Consider the following 22,939-nt stretch of genomic DNA (forward strand, 5'->3'; position numbering starts at 1 on the left):
ACCCTGTAAATTATCTTTTGAAGTTAGCATCAGCGAAAAATTAGTGGCTTTTGTAATAAATCATTCCTCAGGTAAAACGCCATAATGCCTTTGAATACAGCAGATATCTACATAGTATTATTTTTCCAAAGGGTACGTAAATGCAATATTTTTACGTTTTTGTTGGGGGTTTAACTTATCGGGTGTAATGAAAAGTAATGTCAAGTTAAAAGTAAAACTATTTGTAAACAGGATGGTATTCATACGGTCTATGCATCTCAGAGTAATATTCTTTATATTAAGAATATAGAATTACATTAACAAACAAGAAAAAAGAAATTAAAAATCGTCATTAAAATAAACCAGCGAAAAAAATGTTCAACTATTCACGGATTGCAGTACAGAACCGATAGGATTAGGTGTACTTTTCTGATTGGTCAGAGAACCGACATAAACACCAATAAAATAACACCTTAAGCCGTAGACTAGACAAGCAGAACAGCTGTAATGGAGCATGGATGAAAAGATAAATTTAAGGCCATCTTAATTGATCAAACAGACTAAATCAGCAATAAAAATACCGAATATGGTACCTTCTAGTCCCTTTCAACCTTTTGAGCAACCCCCCCTTCCCTCCTAACCAGTTCCAGATCAGTTTTCGACTGCCGTCGTTCTAAGTTTATGAACTCGTGACCTTTCATTTACATGCAACTTAATAAATCATAATCGTAAACGAGGAGGGCTACGGAGTCTTACTGGAATAATATTTTCATAGTTGAACATGCAGCTGAAATCTGGTTTTTAACTGGTAAGCAAATTTGTCGAATAATATAAGTCATATTAATCTATTGTTGGATTCTTTTTACCACGATTGCTGCTGTCAAAGCAGACATTGTGCGAAACAATCCCCCACCAACCACCCACACCCGAATCCAAATCCACACCACCGCCGCTGAATGACTATGTCAGTTTGCGAAAGCACATTTTAAAGGATAAGATGATTTCCACGGCTTTTTTAAATTGCACAGTGTTAACGAAGTGCATACTGGTTTTCCCCAGTTGTTCACACAGCTAAAGACAACAGGTAAAAAGGCAATTCTTAGAACAGAACGTGTAAAAGCCGTTTTCATCATGGCGTCTTTTTACAGTCGATTACGCTTCAGTAACCAGAGTGCTTCAGGATTTCGTTTTCTGTGCCCAAATTAGGCTTGTCACCTGGGCAAATGAATTTGAATAGGAGGGAAAGAGAAAAAATTCTAATGGTAGTTTTAAAATGACTCCATTGGCAAAAAGGTCTGTTCGTTTGGTTTGAGCCATTTGCATGTGTCACATCAATACCGAGGGATCGCTTTGTTTAATTAACTACGGTTGATTTGTTTCAGTGTTTTGAGTCCTGGGGAACCTGAGGAGTAGTCAGCTGAATAAGTTAAAGTCCAAGCGCCTGCTCTAGGTATGTACCAATTACTTAGAGACAGATACAAATGGTAGTAAGGCTTGAATGTATTTCTTGTATTTCTGAATTCACTTCTTGGTCGCCATATTTAACTCGATTACAGTGTGAAAACCCTGAAAACGTGCACTGCTCGATATACTACTTTGTATTTAATTCTTTTTGTATTATTTGTTGCGAAATAAGGGCTGCTATTTTCCCTCCTTTTGCGATATTTCAAAATATGGTGCGAAAGGTTTCTGGAATACAATTGATGAAGCGAATTGGGAAGCAAACCTTACAAGACCTGTTAAAACTTATGCATTGACCACACGGAACTTCGTTTCAAAATGGTTTTAGCTGAAATCAGCCTACTGTGAGTGTTTTAGTAACTCTTTTCTGTCATATACTAGCTTTATTTTGACTACCAGTTCGTTGGTAGATCGCTCAGTGGTAAAAAGGACTCCAGTAGAATAGCAATCAAAATAAATTTCTGGCTATATGACATCACGCTGCGGATTTACATTTCCAAACTTAGAAAGTCTTTTCAAACGCTACTTAAAGTTGTTATTAGAACACGGACTTTATGGTTATTTCAATCATTAACCAAGGAAAAATTGTTTTAATCAGAAAGTGCACACTCAGATTAGTAAGCCCCCCCCCCCCCCCCATCCTTGCCCCCCACTTCTCGTGACATATTTTGGTGCTTGTCAGAATTATACAACAGAGGTCAAAAGAAAACACACTCTTGTACGTAGGGGATAAACAGTGCATGCAGTAGTTCACCATGGGCAATGGTACAAACTTTCCGTACCTCTTAGTGATCATTGTTTAGAAAGGGTCTTACTTTAACTTCATGAGAACTAAACTTGTTTGTTTGCAATTTTTGAAACGGAAACATAAGGATACCACTTCGCCTATCTTGAATATTATAGTACAGTGTTTTGTCACGAAATCAGTTGGCAGCATCGAGTAGTGATTGGCAGTGATTGTGCTTTCGGTTGTATTTTAATGTTTCTTCGTCCGCATTTTCGATTAGTGTAATAACCATTCAAGAGTGTAGAAATATTCTGCATAGGGATGTTCAGTTCAGTTGATTTTCCCTCAATATTTTGACTAATGCTCGGTTACAGACTTCACAGATTTATGTTTACCGGAAAATGTTGCTATAGAATTAATATGAAAGTTTGAGTATGATGGCCAAGTGAATCATTAGGTTTTTTAGTTAGCGACCGTCATACCAATTATGATACAAGCGATGAACCAGTAAGAGCAAAATTAAATAAATAAACAATAAAAAAACAAAACAAAAGAAAAGAAAAGATCAATTAATCAGATTAATACAATTGATAACAATTAAACGAAATACAAAACATTTATTTCAAAAAGTAATATCGACAAGTTTGAGAAGAAGTGAGCCTAGGCAGAACTAGGTAGTGCTAGGTTTCGACAAGTATTGTTCGGTCAGTAGATGATGTTTGTTTTTTTGATTCAGCTTACTCATTCAGTTCTTCAAGGTGTTGTGGAATGCTTTTCCAAAGATCTATTGCCTTAAATGAAATCATCTGCTTGCCACTATTCGTTCTTGTACGAGGTTTATATAAGTTTTGATTGGCTGCATATCTAGTATTGTAGTTATGGACATATTATATTTATGCATGATGCCCAAAATTTTAATTTGTGCTATAGTAAATAAGTGACCCTCTGACATATTATGCCAGACTCTTTGTTCGTATCACGTTACAGATTAAAAACCCTTTTTCTTCTACCATTTTATTTCGGTCTGCGTATTTCGGGGACTTTCCATTGGTCTCCCGTTTGCAGTTTACAGTTTCGTCATTCGGAACAAGCAGGTTGTAACTGAAATATTGTGATGCCAAGTCCATAAAGCATTTATATAAACCTCGTTGTTATTTTTAGCTAGCAGATAACCAACTCGGTAACTGTTCAGCGTTACGTTTTGTTTTCGCACAGTGTAAAAATGTTATACAACTTGGTTGCTGAAGAAATCTGATGTGTTAAACTTGCCATTTGCGTATGGAAGATCAGTTGGTCATGCCGTATCGCCTAATTAAGAACATTTTCTCCTCATTTTGTAGGATGGGCCTATCTGTCCCAATTCAACTCATTATTTCAACTCGGCGAGCAAGTTGCTATGTCTTATTTCAAGCATTCTCGCATTTCTATAAAGCATGTACAGCGTTGGAAACTTTCTTTTTAAGTGGTAAATAATTCTCAATAATGTCTGAATAATTCTTGATTAACATGACCGCGAATAATGTTTCTGACATTTTAAATTTTGACATTTAGGTAAGGTCATGACAGTTACACGGGGGTTTTCCAGTCTTGAGAAAGTATCCGAAAATATGTGCAAACTTCCGCACAACATTCGTGAACTAAGCTTAGCTAGATAAGCATGTGGCATTGAGTGAGCAACACTGTCAGTTCTGTGCGTTGCCTTCGAATGGTTTGCTCTATTCTTCAAGGAGTAACATGTTTTCAATCAATTCAATCGACAAGTTGCACTGTCGAGGCTATGAGTCACGTAGGACTATCAAAATCAAACCTGGGATTTTGAGATCAATCTAGTTCGAGCTTTGCAGCACTTCAGATCAATAAAGTATGCTAGTAACTAAATCAGTGAGCATTTTGTGCCATGACATTTGACATTACAGTGTCTACAGAACCAAAAAAACTTCTACCACACACCACTCAATCTCCCTGATCAATTTGTGTCGATTCACAATTTGCAACGTAATTCTTCTCATCTTGCTGAAAAGCTTCACTGACAGAATCACGGAAATTGTAAAAAGAAGCGATTGATCATGGTTAGAGTAAGAGCAATTGGCCATTTTCCGACAAAAAGGAAAACGAGATCTATAAGACAAATTTAATTATCTATGGCCATGGATCACTCTGGCTGCACAAAATCTTAACCTTACGTGGATCGAGATCAGTTTTGGTCGATTGTGTCGTTCTCAGTTTTTGTAGAACCCAAAACGTGGGTGAAACGTAACAGACACAATTATATAATCATTATTTTACGGATTAAGTCTTTTGTCATAGGAAGTGATTGATAGACAGGGAAGTCATCTTTTCACTTTTTTTGTAAGCCTTCATTTTAGATCTCGAGAACTGCAAGAATGAATGGTCAACAAAGAACGTAATAATTACGAAGCAAATTACTAGTTTATTACTTTAACTGATAACAAATGTACATTACGGATAGGTACATGGCATACATCATGCCTTGCAAGTAAACCCTTTGCTGTGCTTTGTTAGTGTTCATTTCGTCCGCAAAATAGCGGCGATTAGGAAAAGAGAATTTCTGAAAGTAAACCGGTTAAGAAAACGACAACAACAACTGAATATAGTTCGTTGGTTCAGTTGTATATGGCTCAACGTGCTTTATAACTATTTGGTTCGATAGCCATTCCTCCTGATAAGCTTTCTAGTTTAATCTATATATTTACTCGTTGTAAACAAAGTCAAAAATAGATGTGGCTATCTTATGACGTCTAATCTTTCCATTGACAGAATGGCTCAGAACTACAGCGCCGCTTTCGGGGTACAATAAAAATTTTTGTTGTTGTTACCGTAAAATACAGCTAGCTCTACTGGCTGCAAAACTGATGTGAAAAAATTCCACGTTACTATGGGGAATTTATGAAAAAAGATGAGCGCGGAAAAGTGGAGTGAGAGTAATGTTCCAACGTGACCTTCCTTGCTTCAACATAACTGAGACATTTTCTTGATAGTTCAGGGGAAATAATTTAATACCATGAGCCCATGAATTGCAGTGTATAGACCGAAATAGTGTTTCAATGTTAGTGACTGAATTTGCAAACCTCAGTTAAATTGAAATATTACTATTTGCAAGCCTAGGATTAGTTTTTATAAGTTTAGTGGAAAGAGACCAGAGGCATTGTCTACTCACACAAACACAGATTGCTTAATTTTAAAATTAAAAGGCAGTCTTTGATTTCCACCAAAGATCATTGCTTATGCCAACCATATTTTATGGTGGAGACATGCTACAGATGAACATGCTTCCCATTGACACAATTAAACCTCAGTGATCGAGGCAGCATTATCAATGCCTATAGACTGACAGCTGGCCTTGCGCAGCAAATTAACCAGAAACTTACAGGCGTACTTGAGTTTTGTTTTGAGGTCTGTACGTAGCTATAATCTTCTGAGCGACTTTGTCTTTATGTATCTTGGTAGGTTTTGAGTTTTCTTTCATGTGAGCGAGATACATTGTGTCTATACGCAGCCTTCGAAGCGTGCTCTGAAAAGTAATAGGCCTTTCGCCATTGTCATGCTACCATCATATTATTGGGAGGTTGAACCAACATACATAGCTGTAATGCTGATATCAATACGAACCTACCAGCGGAAACTCTTACTTGAATAGCCCTACAAATTTTCTTCAATAACAACAAGCAAGGGCTATGCCGAGAGAAGTGCATGAATTAAATTAACTAATCGGCTGAATTTGAAGGATTTGCATCAGGAATGCCAAAAGAAAGAAATATCATATCAGACATACGTTTATTCTGTTGGATCATGAAACTAAAGTTAACACTTCAGTCGTACAATTGGAGGCGGCCAATTTTGCACCCGATGAATTTATGCAAGAAACTTATTCAATCGACAGAAGATCACTTTTACCGGAAAAATCTCGTTTGTAGTAGAAAACAACTAATTAATGCACTAAAATTGGCCAAGCAAAGAAAAGCTGATCAATCTAAAATCTGAGATGAGGAAATCTTCTAGAACTGTTTTTGATGCGCAAATCTTATGCGTTTTCGTGAAGAGGTATTTATCTATTATGCACTCAGGGGTACCCAACGGCGGTTTCCTCTTAAACGCATTGATAACACTTATTAGACTGTCCGGTGTACTTTTAGATGTCTAGAAATGCATTATAAGCAGCGCTGTAGAATTTTATTTGTATCTGTTCGGTCATCCTAGAAAAACTTGAGTCTTTTCGAAATTACAAGTGCTTTAATTATTATTTTTTGGAAAATTTTAGATGCGATTTGACCGGTTACGAAAGTGAGACATTTTCTGATTTCTCTCTCCATTGCATTTTTAAGTCCGAACACTTTAGGTTTCCTTTTCTCTACGAAAATAGCCTCACTTAGGAAGTGAAATGTGAAAATTAAACGTGAGAAAATCGTAGGGATTCTAGTAGATATTAGCTTCGAAAACTGTGCATGAGTGGGAACAGTCATCTAGAAATTTTAGCCGTCCTCAAGTAATAGAAAATTCTCGGCCATATTTGCTTCTCCGAACAGATATTTCACAGTAAACAGTCGCTGGGTGCCCTTGATTCGAACCTACCAACGGAAACTCTTCCTTGAACAGTCTTTTAATTTTTCTTCAGTAACAATAAGCATGGACCTTTGCCGAGGGAAGTGCATGAAACAAATAAACTCATCGGTTGAATTTGCAGGATTTGCATCAGGAAAGCCAAAAGAAAGATAGAAAATAGGCTTACAGCACATCATATCAAACATACGTTTCTGTTGGAGCATGAAACTAAAGTTAACACTTTATTCCTACAATTGGAGGGGGTCAATTTTGAACCCAAGTAACGTGTTCAATCGACAGAGGATCATTTTTACTCGAAGAATCTAATTAATGCTCAAAAATTGGCCAAGAAAAGAAAAGCTGATCAATCGTAAAGACCTGAGATGGGGAAATCTTCTACATTTCTGTTGTTAATGCGCACGTCTTATACGTTTTCGAGAAGAGCAACACAAAGGAATATTTATTGTGGGTATTTGTCTATTATGCACTTTACCTATACAAGGCTAACTGTTTTACACGAGAAACCATATACGTTTTGTGTTTTGATTTCCACAGAAAATAAAAGTGGAAAATCTAAAGACCTGCTTAAGTCCTTCCATGTTTTGTTTCCTTCGCACATCTCATCCGTTTTCGTGCAGCGCAACACAGGGAAATATTCGTTGTGGCTCTTCAGGGCTAACTTTTGGAGCTTAAGAAACACAGAAAATGATGGAGTGAGATTTATCTTACTTCAGCAAGTAATACTTTGGATACGATTGAAGTACACGTTTTTAAGAAGACGCTTCGTTTTATCAGATTTAAGCTGATTCATGCAATAAGCCTTGGTGGTGATTATTTTCGTTCCGTAATGTGTATACCAAGAACTAAGTAGCAATTCTTCTCAAAATTAAAAGTTTGATGTTGAAATTCAACTTATTTTGACCCTTGTTACCGGAATTTGTGAAGGAGCAACAATGGTCTTAGTGAGTTAAACTTGGATAAAGTAGAGTTTGTTTCAAATAATGCTTCTCTTCTTTACGTCAGGCCTTTTTACTTCGGGGATAATGATTTGTACTGGATAGATTTATTAAACAAACTGGACATGGCATGCTCCATTCAGATTTGCGTTGCTTCATTCGTAAAATTTAGGAAAGCGGGCAAAAACTTCTTTCTGGAAAGATCATGGTTTATACGTCAAATACACCAACAGATAACTTAAATCAACAGATACGGACTGAGGCCACCTTCTAGTTTGCAGTTAGTCGGAGCTGGCATCTCTCGTCTTTCAGCGTTTTTCAGTTTTAGCTTCGTCTGGTGTAATCCAGCTTGCGATCTATTCGTTTTTGGGTATTTTTGTTAAGGGATATTTTAAGTTTTTTGATAAGAGATATTGACAAATCTCTTAAAGAGGGCTGCATGGGATGATGCAGGATATGACTGTTGAATGCCTTATAGAAAATTAACTTCCATCGTCATTTTAATGCAATCTAATATTCGGCATTGAGGAAATGATGTGAACAGCTTTCATAGCCATAGAATTACCGATGTTCTTCTGGAAAAATAGGCTCTTTGTTCGATTGCTCTATATCTTCGTCAATGGCCGGTGATCCCAGAGTTTTTCCTACGAAACACTATACCGGTAAAATCAGTTTTAAGTGGAACTGTCTCATACTATATCTCTTTAGTAGACTTTATACTTTCATATTATTGTAAGCTCATCGAGTCCACAACTGATTTATTCAACACGTTCGTCAGCTGGGGACATCTTCGGCCATCTTCCACGTTCTTGACGACTGATAGTTCATTTTGTACGACTAGAAAATGAGACGTCAGTTAGGTCCAAGGATCGACTGAGAAAGTACAGTTTTCTAAATTTCCGAAACTAGAGAGAGATGACTTTGAACGTTTATCGACTGATTTATGCATTTGGAAATCAGCGGCCATTTGACTCCCTTAACAACATGGCGATGAATGAAAGGGATTCATAGCTACAGAAATTCATCATGTTAAAGGAATCTGATTTGTATTTAGGTGAAACTATAAACTTTTGATGGATAAGGACTCTTTTCACGTTTCTGATTCGGTTATTTACTCCAGATATCACTTATTGTTTGTTTAGGCAGTTATGCAAGGCGTAAAAGACCAAACATGCATGGGGCTATTTGATTCTAAACTACAACTGTAAAGAATAGAGTGAAAATAATTATTACATCATGTTCCTCATGTTTGGAGCCTGTCTGCTTCCATTCAACCGTACCCATATTTTAGTCGGGTAAGCAACTTATTGTCTTATTTCAAGCATTCCACTTAATTTACCAACGTAGTTAGTTCTACAAAGCACTGCGTGGAAATGTTACTTCGAATGTATTTGCGGTGGGTTTCTCTACCGAATGAATTGACTGCGAACATTTTATATGGCCATTTACGTAAGGTGAAGAGAGTTACACGGGGGTTATATAATCATGGGAAAATATTATGCGCACAACAATGTTAGTTAACTGACCAACGAAAGCTTAGCTAAGTAAGCAGTTAATACTGAGTGAGCAGAACTCTCAGTTTCCGTTGTTACTTTGCAATGTTTGCTCTGCGATACAAGGAATATGGGCCTACATTTTCAGTGAACTTAATCAGAAAGTCGTGGACACAATCAGTCAGGTAGGGCTACTAAGATTACACCTAGGATTTTGAGATCAACCTATGGAGTGTGCAGGTAATAGATCAGTAGTAAAACATTTGTGCGATGAAGTTTGCATTACAGTGTGTACACACTATCTCATTTACGAGATCAGCTGGGTCGATTCTTTGTTTTCCGTTCGTCATTCAGAACACGAACTGGAACATAATTCACTTTTCTCTGCTAGAAAGCCTCCTGGATTTTAATTCAAGTAATTTCCCTCTGATTAGGCAATTTCTGTAAGGAAGAGGTGGTTTATGGTTAGGTCTTTGGTAAAGAAAAGTGAGAAAAATTGGTAATGCCCCAAAGATGTGAAAAAGACAAATTTATCTTCACACAGGGCATGGGATTACTGAGGCACGAAATCATAATAATAGTGGACCGAGGTCGTCAGTTTTTCTCGTTCGTGTCGCCTTTATTGCGGAACCCAAAACGTGGGTGAATACTGACATTATAGCTGTTATTTTATCACACAAGTCCTTTGTTGGACAGTGAAGCCATTTTCAAGTTTTGGGTATGCCTCTGTTTTTTTGAACACGAGAACAAGCATTAATGGTCAACAAAGATCGAAACTATACTGGCTAGAGTTCTGGTTCATAACTGGTAACAAAAGAACAATAATATTGATCCTTAGATGACCTAAATCGATAGGCTGGGGCCACAAGCTATGCTATGCTTTTATATTTCTATTTTGTGGAAAAGATGGCTATAATTTGCAACATAAATTTTCTGAAAGTGATCTGGCTAAACAACAACAACGACTGAACCATTCGCGGTGGCGTCACGGTTCTCCTTCAATATCCCATGGTATATGTCTGTTTGGATTGCTATTCGTCCTATATTAGCTTTGTTGGGTACTCCATAGATGTTTGGTGCAAATGGCATTGTTGGCACTTACAGTTACCTCTACTGACGGCATAATGTGAAAGAGCCTTTGCCTACAATCGCGAAATTATAATAGCATTGAGCAAATAACCATAATCTAGACATCAATGTTTATTTCAAGTGATTTTGCTCTTTATCTATTTGACATTTTAAGGTCCTCTGTCCATTCATCTAAAGTTCACGCAAGAGAGTTTGCACATTGAATTCCTTACGAATATTCTAGTTTTCCACCTTAATTGTTCAAAAGCTATACGTTTGAAGTAAGAAAGTTTTATGTATCTGAAATCTTCTCTCAAAAATGATAGGGTAACATTTCATTACGACAAAAGATAACTTTCAGCAGTCGTACAGTTAAAGGAGACCTTTTATCTCGGCCTTGTTTCAGATTTAAGCTGAACCGCTTCAATCTTTGCACAGCGTATGACGGGCAATATCACTTTCATTTTACTGTCGGTCCCAAAAAGTGGATCTCAATTCTTTCAACAATTCCAGGGAATGAGGCAATTTTGTAGTAGTTCAGGGATATCGATTTGAAACCATAAGTGGACCATGGGTTACAATGAATGGACTGAAAACAGAGATTCCATTTCAGTGTGACTTGATTTACGAAACTCAAATTAAGGCTTTACAATGAGCAAGGCTACTGATTAGCTTTTATTTCGTAGGTTGGTAGAAATAGAGCAGGCATTGTCTCTTTACGCTAGCTTGTTTCGCTTTATGTTAGAATTTGAAGGCAGTCATTTATTTTGGCCAAGGATCGTGGATCGTAAAGTCGTGCTGCAGAGGGACATGATTTTCATTGGGAGAACAATGATTGAGGCAGCATATCGGTGGTTAACTGACTGGTCTTGCAAGTCGCTTCACCTTGCTGCATACCAGCGTATTTACCTCTTTTTAAAGTTTGTGTAGCTTTAAGCCAGTATTTTCTCCTCTGAGCCATTTTTTCTTCAAAGTATCTCCGTTTCTGGTATGTTTGAGTCTTCCATGCGTTCGAGATGCATTTGTGATTATTATCAACCTTCGAAGCGTGGTTAAGCTTTGAGCTTTCTTCAATCGTCAGTGTGATATTCCCAAATATCACGGGCACCTGAAGCGATTGTAATAGAAGCACGATAATTCGCCTTAAATGGTAATACAGGTCCTCTTGTATGTGGCTCATTCGGCCTAGATCATTCTAATATATTATTCCATATCAGGTTTAGGTAGACTTGTTGTTTTTGGATAAGCAAGGACAGAGCCTCAGCGTGTCTTTTTTGGGGGTCAACGGATTTAACACTGAATCACATCTTATGAGCCATCTTCGCCAAGACCTCGCCAAAAAGAACGAACACTGGCTTGTGCGTCATCGTATAAGACATAACTTTCATCGAAAGATCGGTAAAGGACAGAAATATATTAGGTTGGAGACAATAATACACTGAAGCACACTTTATGAAATCATTCGTACATTTAGAAGTCGTTGTTGCACTCGATATGGAAGAAACGTTCCCAATTGACAGCAGATCACTTGTACACTTAGGAAGAACAACTCACTATAACCTGTGAAGCAGAAGAATTGAAAGCTGATCAAATATGTGTTGCGGAAACCTTCCATGTTTCTCAATATACATCTTTTGGCGGCAATGGGAGAGATCGTTTCATTTCGCTTTGAATACTACCAAGAACTGTGGATCGCAATTCGTTTGCTAACAGAAAGCCTTTAGTTGATCTTACATTTATTTATTATGGGAATTTGTGAAAGCTTAAGAATGATATTAATGTCAGTGATCTTGGATGGAGTGCCGATCAATTTTCAATGCTATCTCCTTGATATCACGCATCCTAAGGGCTCTGCGCTAAGGAACACAAATAAATGGACTCTAGAAACGTTACAACACCCAAACTGAAACGAAAAGGATTGCACGCTGAAAGACACTAGACGAAACTAAAACTGAAAGACGAAAGACGCGAGACCAGTCTAACTGACACAAGCATACATATTCGTAAGGTATTTCATGTAAGCCATGATCATTGGCGAAAATCTGTATTTGCCTTCCAAGCTCAGAAATGAAGCAACACAAACCTGAGTAGACAATGCCATTTCCAGTTTGTTGAACAAACGTATCCGGTACATGTCAATTAAAGTAATTATCCCTGAACTTAAAAGGCGTGCTGTGGGAAGGGATGATGCAGGACAAAGACGTTCTGATTCCTCTTCGCAGAAATACTTCCACCGTCATTTTGTTTCTATCTAATGTTACTGCATCGGGAAAGTAACGTGAACAGAAGTAATGACATAAAATCTTTGGTTGGCTATTACGTTAATACACCCGAAGGTACTTTCTCTTCGGGTATGAAGAATTTTCTATTATTGGAAACATTTGATTCCACAGTTGATTTATCCGAGACTTGCTTCAGGTGACCTCCGTGTCGTTTGATATTTGCACATAAAGCGGAAAGAAATCCAAAGATCGACTGAGGAAAGAAAGTAGTCTATTTTGTAGAAAGAGCTACACGGGCCACCTAAAGAACACCTTCTAAATGTCAAGACCTGTTGTTAGATAAGGATACTCTCCACTTTTATGTTACTTTACTTGCACGTCTGAAAGTCAAGGTATTTACTCCAATCATCACCGTCTGTTTGTTGTGGCAATTGTGCAAAGCGCAGAAGGCCAGAGAATAACATAATCATTCTCAACTTCAACTGTTGGAAACAATAGATTAAAGAAATTGGTTGCATTAATGATTGCAAAATCAGCAGTCTATATAATGTAGTGACTTTATGGGATTTAGAGGTTTTTCTATGTTTTAGCAATCAGACAAATTTGCACGAGAATACATCTCCTTCGCTACATTTAGCGTATAAAAGAAATTTTAAAGTTATATTTGTAGTTGGACAAGTCAAAAAGTAAAAGTACAAGTAAAAGAACATGCTTTGGGATATCTTATTATGATGATAACAGTGGTTTAGAATCATTCCCATGTAATCCTTGCTTGATTTCTACGGCACTTCTGTGGATCTACGTTTTTCCAAGGGTTTAAAAAGTGGCTATAAGAGTAATAACTTAATAACTTATATTGAAGACTTGGTTACAGTTTGAAGGACGGACAGAGCCCTACAGGTCTCTTTCGCTTGGTCTCGTTGTTATTACAAATCTAGTGGTCAGTTTCACTCGTGCAATTATGGCTCTGGATGAGCTCATGAATGCACAAGAAAAGGTGCTCAGTTGACAAAAGATTATTTTTTCTAAAGAAAGACGATAAGCACTTTTCACCTTTTTCTCATGCAAGTCAGCGAATATGAATAGAATTTTTGTCGGGAAGATGGGCTCTGATATCTGACTCTGGACCTGTTCAATTCTACACTTCCTGCGTTCCTCTCAAATCTGTTTTAAGCTTGCAGGTTGTGGATAAATATTAACTGTAAATTAAAGCGTTTTTTTCATGCAATGATTTTCAGTCAAAACTTTCCATTAGGGGGGCACTACGATTGTGAAATACGAAGCAACACCATGTGACAATTCCTTCCATCGGGCAAGGGAGTCGGAGAAAGTCAGTAATAATCACTTGATAGTTGTTCTTGTTAGTACAAAAAGTACTGAAAGAAGCTGTGGTGCTCTTAGATTCTTATACATGTTAGTCCACGTAGATTTTCCTGCTTTAGTGTCACTCTGTTCATCGCGAAAACATCATATTAAGTAATAGATCTCGTGACCCAGTAAACTAAGCTCAATATGCCTTGCGTACAACTTGTAGTCAAACCTTGTTAGAGTTTTATCCTTGTTCAGGAAACTGAATGCTGCTTGAATTATTTAATTTTGCAAAATCTACTCACGCCCCTTAAATCTAGCGATGGGGCAAACGAATGCTCATGATCACGTAATTTGAACTTTTGGTGGAGCAGTGTTGTTTGGCGACAAAACACAGATGCATCGGGCCTCGAAAACTGGCGCTTCTGCAAGATAAGTCCGAAGGTATCCACATCCTTTTCTGTCTTTCGCAGTAGCAATAATTTGTGGTTATGTTGTGTTTTACTTCGCGTCCACGTTGTTTTGTCACCTTGTGATCGTTACGTCGCTGTTTGGTGTCGAATCTTGTCTCAATCATTTTTTTATGATTCTTTTAAGGTTTAGTTTCCGATATTGGGAAAACAGAACTGTTCAAGGCTAACTGTGTGACATTAGGAACCGTATGTATTTCTGTAGATAATTCTCTGCGGTTTCATGCGCACTGAGAATTTCCGCCTGGAAAGGTCACAGAAAGAAACAGCAATCGTGCGTTGAATATTGCCTGTCACTTATTCTAACAAACGGCAGTGAGGATTAAACGACCACAAATAAAGCTTCTTGAAACTTGTGTTTAGCAACACCTTAGCGTATCGAGGTGTATATTTGCTTCATTTGTTTTGGCTGCAGCATATTTTAGTTGGTTCCAAACCTTTTTCCTTTCGTTAAACATTTTCATATCTGTCAAAAATATTTCAAAACTTTTAAATAAATGAGTTTACCATTTGCAGACGGTTTTCTTTTGAGTTTTCTTTAGTGCACGTGAATAACTTTTCTGAAAGTAAGGTGGCAGTTGGTGGTGGCCTCACGGTCGTTTGCGGGCACAACGTTTTATGTATATAGCTTGATAGCCATTCGTCCTAATTAGCTTTCTTGGATTGTCCGTATTTTACCCTTCTTGAAAAGGTGCAAATGTGTTTGTTATAAGACTTCTAATCTTGCTTTTGATGGCTTGGTCCAGATTTATTTCACTACGACAGGCTTTTACCTCTACTGCCTCCTCAATGTGAAAGTTCCCTTGTCCACAAGTGGGAAGTAATGTTTTGCTGTCTATGCTGAAAAATGGATCTTCGACCTTTATAGCATAAACGGCATATAGTACTTACTTTGCGATAAAATTTGTGAAAGTATATTTGACTGATAAATAAGGTGAGAGCAATTTTCCAGCGTCTTTCCTTTGCACAACACATTTTTGTATGCTTTAGGGAAAATGAATTAATACCATAAGTGGCATGAATTACGGTTGATGGACTGACATTGTTCCCCTAGCTTTGTGTGAAACTTGATTTGTAATCCCGAATTGAGGGCAGTGCTATATACAAGCCTAGTAATTATCTTGCACGAATTTAGTGGGCAGAGAGCAGGCATTGTTTATCCATGTCTGTATTGGTTAATTATAAAATTTAAAAGCAGTCATTGATCTTCGTTCAAGATAATGGCATTTTTCAGGTACAGGGAAGTAAAATCATGCTACAGATCAACACGCTTGTTACTGGAACAACCTTGAGTGAATTTGACAGGATATCTATGGTTAGACTGACTGATCATGCACAACATATCAACCTGCAACTCTGGCCTTGTTTACAGTCTTAACCTAGCATCTGTCATCTTGCGAGTCTGTTGTCTTCAATCATTTCAGTTTGCGATATGTGCTGATTTCCCTTCCATGCGTTCAATGCCTGAAGATATGCTTATTTTCAGCTTTCAGAGCGTGTTACTGGAGACAATGGGGCACCTATCGTCATTTTGATAATGCCTTAATATTAGAGGAAGGCAAAACTGATATGAATTGTTGAAACAGCGATAACATTACGAATCTGGAAGCGGAAAAAAACTCTTGAAATTATAAATTTAGCTTGAATAGACCTTAAATGTTACTTTAGTGGCAAGTCTCCCTATATGCAATCCATGCCTTAAATCTTTCTAGTAAATTATTCTGTATTAGGTTTAAGCAGACATGTTGTTTATGGATAAGCAGTGACAGAGCTTCAACGTGTATATTTTTTTGGCAACTGATGTAATACAACAAAACACCTCACGAGCACTAAATTATGTTAAAGGAAATACATGAATAAATAAATAAATGGATAAATGAATGAAAATACATAAATAAAACTCTTGGTTGATTATGTCAGATTTACATCAGAAAAGCCAAATGAGAAAAAGAAAACTTTCCTGCACGACACGTATACATTGTGTTGGACGTAATTTTAATTATGTTGGGGACTCGAACAGGTTAGGAACTTTATTCGTACTTTTGTTAGTGGCCATTATGGGCATCGATGAAGTTATGCAAAAACTAATTCTGTTCGACAGCAGATCGCTTTTACTGAAACAATCTGATTTGCTTTGGCGGAATAGCCAAGCAAAGTTAAAGACCTGATTGAGTTGAAAAAGCTTCTGTGTTTCGGTTTCTTAATTCGTACTTCTCATCTGCGCAACACAAGAGAATTTTGTTGTGAGAGATATTTCCATTTTGCACTGTTCAAGGCTAACTGTTTGACATTAGGAACCATGTGTATTTCTATCCTAATCTCCACGGAAAATGATACGGTAAAAATTTCAATCTAAAGAATGATGTTATCCCTTGGGCAAGTTATACTTTCCACACGCTTGAATTTCATCTTTTAACCAAAACCGCCTTTGTATTAGATATAAGGTAGTTTCTGAAAGAACAACAATGATTTTAGTGAGCCTTTTGATAGAGAGAAGATCAGTTTTTAATGCATCTCTGTTGACATCAGGCATTTTAGTTCAAGGATAATGGTGTGTGTTGGACAAATTTATTCAGCCAACTGGTCATAACATTGTCTATTCACTTTTGTGTAGATTCATTTGTAAAATTGGGAAGCAGCCACTGATTCCCGCCAAGGATCATGGCTTATTCAAAAGATAGTACCAGATAACTTTCACTTAAACAGGGAAGCACTTCGAAATTTTTATCAGTTTATTCGTACGTTTGCAAGCCGTCATTATTGTCGTCTATGAGACGTTTCTGTTCGATAGGAGATCACTTTTCATCGCTTGATGTATACATTTGAAAAGCAGTGGCCATTTGATTTCCTGAGCGACCTTGTACTAGTAAATGCATGGAAAGTTTTATACCCACAGAGAGTTACCTCACTTGAGGGATTTGATTTGTGTTTAAGAGAAATTAATGAAATACGAAAATACTGGCAAGTAAAGAACGTGTATTAGATGAGGACATCCACTTTGCAAGTTTCGTATTTGCTTGTCTTAAAATGAAGGTTATTTAACTGCAAGTATCACGTATTGTTTACTTGGGCAGTTATGCAGGGCGCAAAGGCGAAAAAAGAACAGAATTTATTTTAATATTTAATTGTCCTAAACAATAGCATCGGCGTCGACTGACCAATACAGGCAGAAATCGAGTAGTCTATCCAAAGAAAATAAATGGTCTGAGAACTGTTTCTACATTTCACATCTCAAACTCATACATCTTGGCACAACATATCATATCTTTCGGTTAATTTAACATAAGAAATAACGTTAAACTTGTTAGTTTGACAAGTCTAAGATAGGCCCTTTTATTGGTGAAGAACTATCATGAGTGAAAGAAGTATTTGAAACACGCTTCGGGATGTCGTATTACGATGAGTACCTAATTTGTAACTGCCATTTTGTTAAAAAAGATTCCCTTCTAAGATTTGGTTGATTTCTTCGATAACAATTTTTATAACACTTTTCTTCAAGGGTATAGAAAGTAGTAATAAGAGTAATCGTTTTCTTTGAAGACTAAGAAGTTGATGAACGGGGAGAGCTTTGCAAGTTTCTTGTTGGTTTCTGTATTTTTTGCAAATCTTGAAGCCAATTACACTCCCCTGGACAAGTTCAAGATTGCAAAACAAAACGTGCACAGTTTACAGAAGGTTATGCATTTGAATATGGAACAAAAGCACCTCACACCTTTTCCTCACGAAAATCAGCACACGTTTGTATGTTAACGAAGGTCTCTAGCATCCAACTCGCGACCTGTTGCTGTCGATTGTTTTATTTTTATATTTAGTGTATTAAAGCGTTTTCCATCCAATTATTTTCATTCAAAACTTTCTGCTAGGTTGGCACCAAGAAGATGAAATACAAATCCACACCAAGTGACAGTTCTTTCTTCCATCGAGCAAAGGAGTTGAAGAAGGCCAGTCATAATTACTTACTGTAAGTAGTACAGATTTACAAGCGAAGGGTTTGAAAGTAGCTGTGCTCCTCTAAGATGTTTTTCCACCTGTATTCGGTATCATTTTGTTTCTTGATATGGCGTTACATTCAGGATTAATCCCGTGATGCAGTCCTGCTAAAATGTACATTACGTGTAACACGCTTGTAACCTTTATTGCAGGGGCTTGAATTCATGTTCAGCAAACTACGCTGCTCGTGACATTGAGTTTGGCGTTTTGGTCGCAAATCAGTCGATTTGGCAAACTAGTGCTGATGTTTCCTCGGTGGGAACGTTCTGTGGAGTATGTTTGGCCACAAAACACATATATATAGTGGGCCTTAAAAAATTAGCGCTGTAATAAAGTTTTCGGTATGTCCTATCTCACATTTCTTTCTTTCTTATGCGGTAGCGGTAATTGTTGGCCATGCTGTCTTTTACTTTCCGTCCATGTTGTCGTATTGGCGGTGTCATCGCGAAGCCACAGTTAGGTACTGAATCTGGAATTTGTTATTCTTTTATCTTCGTTTAGAGGCTCCCTTCCGATGATCGGAAAACAGAAAACTGGACATTATCTTTACGCCGTGAACAGGATGGCGGCTCGAGGCGGTTTCATTTAAATATATTTGCCTATTGCTTGTTTTTTATTCTAACAACCGATAGCGGGGAATGTTATGACAAGAAATCAAGCAATTAGGAAACTGGCCAATGCCTCAAACTAATATCAAGCAAGGCCAGACTTGTGCTGAGGGGAATTATTAATGAACTAAATGATTTTCATGGTTGATTATCATACTTTTGAGTCAGGAAAGCCACTAAAAAGGAAGTAAGAAAGAAAAGTGGCTTGTTCGACGTCATACCGTATGTAAGTTAAATCCAAGAATTGAGAAAGAACAGCAATCTATTGTGATGGAAGCCGCCATTATCGAGCGCTCGATGAAAAGAATATTCTCAGCAGACCTTGAAGAGTCTGAATTGCTGATAACAACTAATGCCCTTGAATTGGCCAAACAACGAAAACATGAACAATTTTAAAACCTGTTTGAGATGAGGAAAGCTTCCATGTTTCTGTTTCGTAATTACAGTTGATACGTTTCCGTGCAGCGCAACACAAAGGAATTTTGATGTTGTAATTTTCTATTATACAATGTGGAAGACTATTATTGTTTTATATGAGTAAACATTGATAAATTTTGTGTTCTTACGCCCACGGAAAATGGTAAGGTGAAATTGAGTTCGAGAAATAATATTATTTTTTCAGGATGTAATACGTTTCACACGGTTGTCGGTTGAAGCACACCTTTTAAGCCAGAACTTTCGTTGTATTTTATTAAATCTAAAGCTTTTGTCTGGTGTATTTGATCTCGCCAGTCTTTCCCGTTTGAGTCTTTCTTTTTCGTTATATGTCTAGTGTTCTTACCAGAGTTCAACAGGACTTGCGTTCGTATCTATTAGCACAGCTCTTAAAGCGGCGCGCAGTCGATGATCCAGGAGAACACCTCTTTAATGCTTAGTGGAAGAATTAAATCTATCGTCATTTTGATGCTATGTAATATTACGGGCGGTAATGCGAAAGCTTATGGCAAGAGCTCTGTTAACTTACTGCGAAAAAATAGTTAGATACTAAATTTAAATTCCATTGCTCTTCGTATATCTTCTTTAAAGACTGAAGATTCAGAGTTCATCTTTCCTACCAATCATAACATTATTTCAAAGGTGGTGGAGGTGTCTCGGTCTGTATATCTTAGTCGATTTAAAACTTAAATACACCTTTAGGTGCTTTGTATCCGGGAATGAAGACTTAACATTATTGCAAGAAACCATTTCATAACTGATTTATCCGAGACTTGCGTCACTGAGGCAAGGCGCAAAGGCATCTTCATTATTGCATCACAAGAACGCAAAAAGTAGGTTTAACGAGCTCTTTTTCCGTTGGATGCTAGTTTAAAGAAGGAACTTAGAGGGCCGGCCTAGAGCACTTTGAATGTTAAATAGTAAAATGCTTGACTTGACTTCCATTGCTCTACATATATCTTCGTTGAAGGCTGGAAATTTAGAGTTCATCTCTCAATGTTCATGTCTCAATCTGCATAACTTTGGTCGATTTCAGTAAAACTTAAATACACCTTTAGGTGCTTTCTGTCCGGGTATGAGCACTTCACATTGTTGGGAAAAAGGGTTTCATGGTTAACTCATCCGCGACTTCATGCGTCATCAGGCAAGACGTCAGGTCATCTTCTTTGTTGGTGTCGCTTGACATCCACAATAACGTCAGAAAGGATCTCTAAGAAAGGACAGTAGTCCTTTCCGTTGAATGCTAATTTAAATTAGGATCTTAGAGGGCCGGCCTAGAGCACTTTAAATGTTTTATCGATTAATTTATGCATTAGGAAATCAGCAGCCATTTGGCTCTCTTAACGAATTTGCACTAAAAGCAAGAGCAGTCGATCTCATACCTACAGAATATCATACTACGAGAGTAATCAAATCTATATTAAAAGAAAACTAATAAATGCGGAAATACGGAGCTTTCAAACAGCATTTTATCATTGTAAAGACCTGTGTTGAATAAGAACACTTTCCACGCTTCTGTTTCTTCACTTGCACGAGTCTAAAAATCAGAGTTATCTATTCCAAGTATCATTGTTTGTTTAGGCAGTCCTTAAATGAGCAAAACACCAAAGGAGAATATAATTTATTCTAAACTTTAACAGACAGAAGCAATAGAATGAAAATAATAATTGCATTGGTGGCGATTAATTAGCACAACCAGAACTGAACTGAACAGTCTAGCTAAGAACGGCAATGGATTTAGTACCGTTTCTACACTTTTCACATCTGGAAATCAGGCATATTTGCCCTAGATATCATCTCTTTCCTTAGATTTAGCGTAAAAAATTACATCCTATTTGTAGTAGGACTAGTCAAAGCGAGACCTCTTCACTGCTAAACGACTATTAAGAACAAAAATAATATTTAACCTTCAACATGTTTCAAGATGTCTTGAGATTATTAACACCTAAATAACAAATGTAGCTCAGTTGGAGCAATATCCATGTAAGCCTTGCTTGATTTGTAACGCATATTTGGATGTACGACTTCTCCAAGGGAGTTGAGAGTGGGAATAAGAGTCATTGATTACATTGAAGACTTACAAGTAGCTAGAGAGCTTTGCACGTCTCTTCTTCAGTGTTATTGCAAACACTGGAGACCTTCATAGCAACTTTCACGACTCCTCTGAATGAGATAGTGGACACACAACAATACGTGCATAATAGGCAGAAGATTGCTTTAGGCGCATCATCATAGTAGCCGCAGGATCTAGTAAATAAAATCAGTTCGGAAAAGTGCTTGATCATTGGTCAGATTATACATGCGAAGCACAACGCAGAATATTCAATTCTTTGATTTTGGTTTTCATCTTCATTGTTCCAAGTCAAGTGTTTAAAGGAAGGAAGCGTTAGGGGTCTTTGATCTTCCAAAAAATGTTAAGGTGATTCCTATTAGGTCAAACCATTCAAACCATTTCATTTCTTTAGCAATTGTACAGTCGAAGAAGAGCCTTTACAGAGCTTCTCCTTTGTCAGATTTAAGCTAAACCGTCACAAATTTTCATGGCAGTTGGAGTCATTATTTTCATTTTTTTGTCTTTTCCATAGTATGGAATTTAGTTTTTCGTGCAGAAAGGAGCATAAGCGATCAATTTCTTGATACTTATATTACTTAGCAATAATGAAATACCATAACCTGACATGAATTGCAGGGAATGGACTAACAGTGTTCCCATTTCAGTGTGTCTTGATTAGCAAAGCTTTACAAATTGAGGCACTGCTTAATATGCAAGAGTTTGGCCGGCAGAGAGAATACATATTAAAATCACATCTTATACTGAAAGTTTCATTAATAGTTAAGATATGCCCCTGACAAACAGGCATGCCTCTCACTCGCAAAACCTTGAGTGACTGAAGCAACATATCTATAGTTAGATTGATTGCATAATGTCAGGACACTGGCAAGCAAGCGTACCTTTCTTTTTAATTCTGTATGTAGCTACACACTTCTCTTTGTCAGGTTGTGAGCCTGTCGATCTACAAGTATCTCGGTTTGCAGTGTGTACTGCGAGCTGGGTTTGTATTTATTGAGAGCCTTCAAAACGTAACCGAAAAGTATATGCACCGATTTGCACCAGGCAAGCGAAAAGAAAGAAGGAGAAATGGCTTAGGATCCAGAGAGGACGGTAATGTATTGTTTTGGAGAGTAAAGCCGAAGCACTTTCAACCGTTTACCACTCTCTTGCTTTCGATATCATTGCAAATCTAGTAGCCAGTTTTACCCCTGTAATCATGGCTATTGGTGACTTTCACAGTAGCAACAATATATAAATTTTTATTTTTATCTTTATATATAGACTTTTTACAATGTAGTCGAAAAACATTTTTCCCACTTTTTTCTCATGAAACATAAGCGCTAATTTGTACAGTTTTATTTATTATTATTTATTTTACACAATAATAGAAATTACAAATAATATAAGAAAAGTAGAAAAAAGAAGTGGCGAGGAGACCTATAGGAGCTTACAAGAGGTTAGGCCTCCTCGAACTACGGGCTAGAGCTGTTGATCAGTTGAAGAAAAGATAACGAAAAGTCGAAGATGGAAAGATTTATGATCGGTTTTCATATTTACTTACATGTTAAATTCTGCGTTTCCTGCGATGTAGTCGAACGTTTTAAATATC

At 37.2% G+C, this 22,939-nt stretch overlaps 1 long non-coding RNA gene across 3 annotated transcripts; it reads left to right on the forward strand.

Annotated features, from left to right (window-relative positions):
* Positions 1–890: 890 nt before the first annotated feature.
* On the forward strand, positions 891–18,959 carry LOC140932743 (uncharacterized). 3 transcript variants are annotated; one of them, XR_012164994.1, is made up of 4 exons: positions 891–1,063; positions 1,362–1,429; positions 18,108–18,205; positions 18,736–18,959. It is a non-coding gene; the product is annotated as an uncharacterized lncRNA (long non-coding RNA). The 3 variants fall into 3 exon arrangements; XR_012164995.1 differs by having other exon boundaries at positions 18,108–18,185; XR_012164996.1 differs by lacking the exon at positions 18,736–18,959 and adding an exon at positions 18,387–18,435 and having other exon boundaries at positions 18,108–18,185.
* Positions 18,960–22,939: the final 3,980 nt, after the last annotated feature.

This window comes from Porites lutea, chromosome 4 (assembly GCF_958299795.1).
Source record: "Porites lutea chromosome 4, jaPorLute2.1, whole genome shotgun sequence".
NCBI lineage: Eukaryota > Metazoa > Cnidaria > Anthozoa > Scleractinia > Poritidae > Porites > Porites lutea.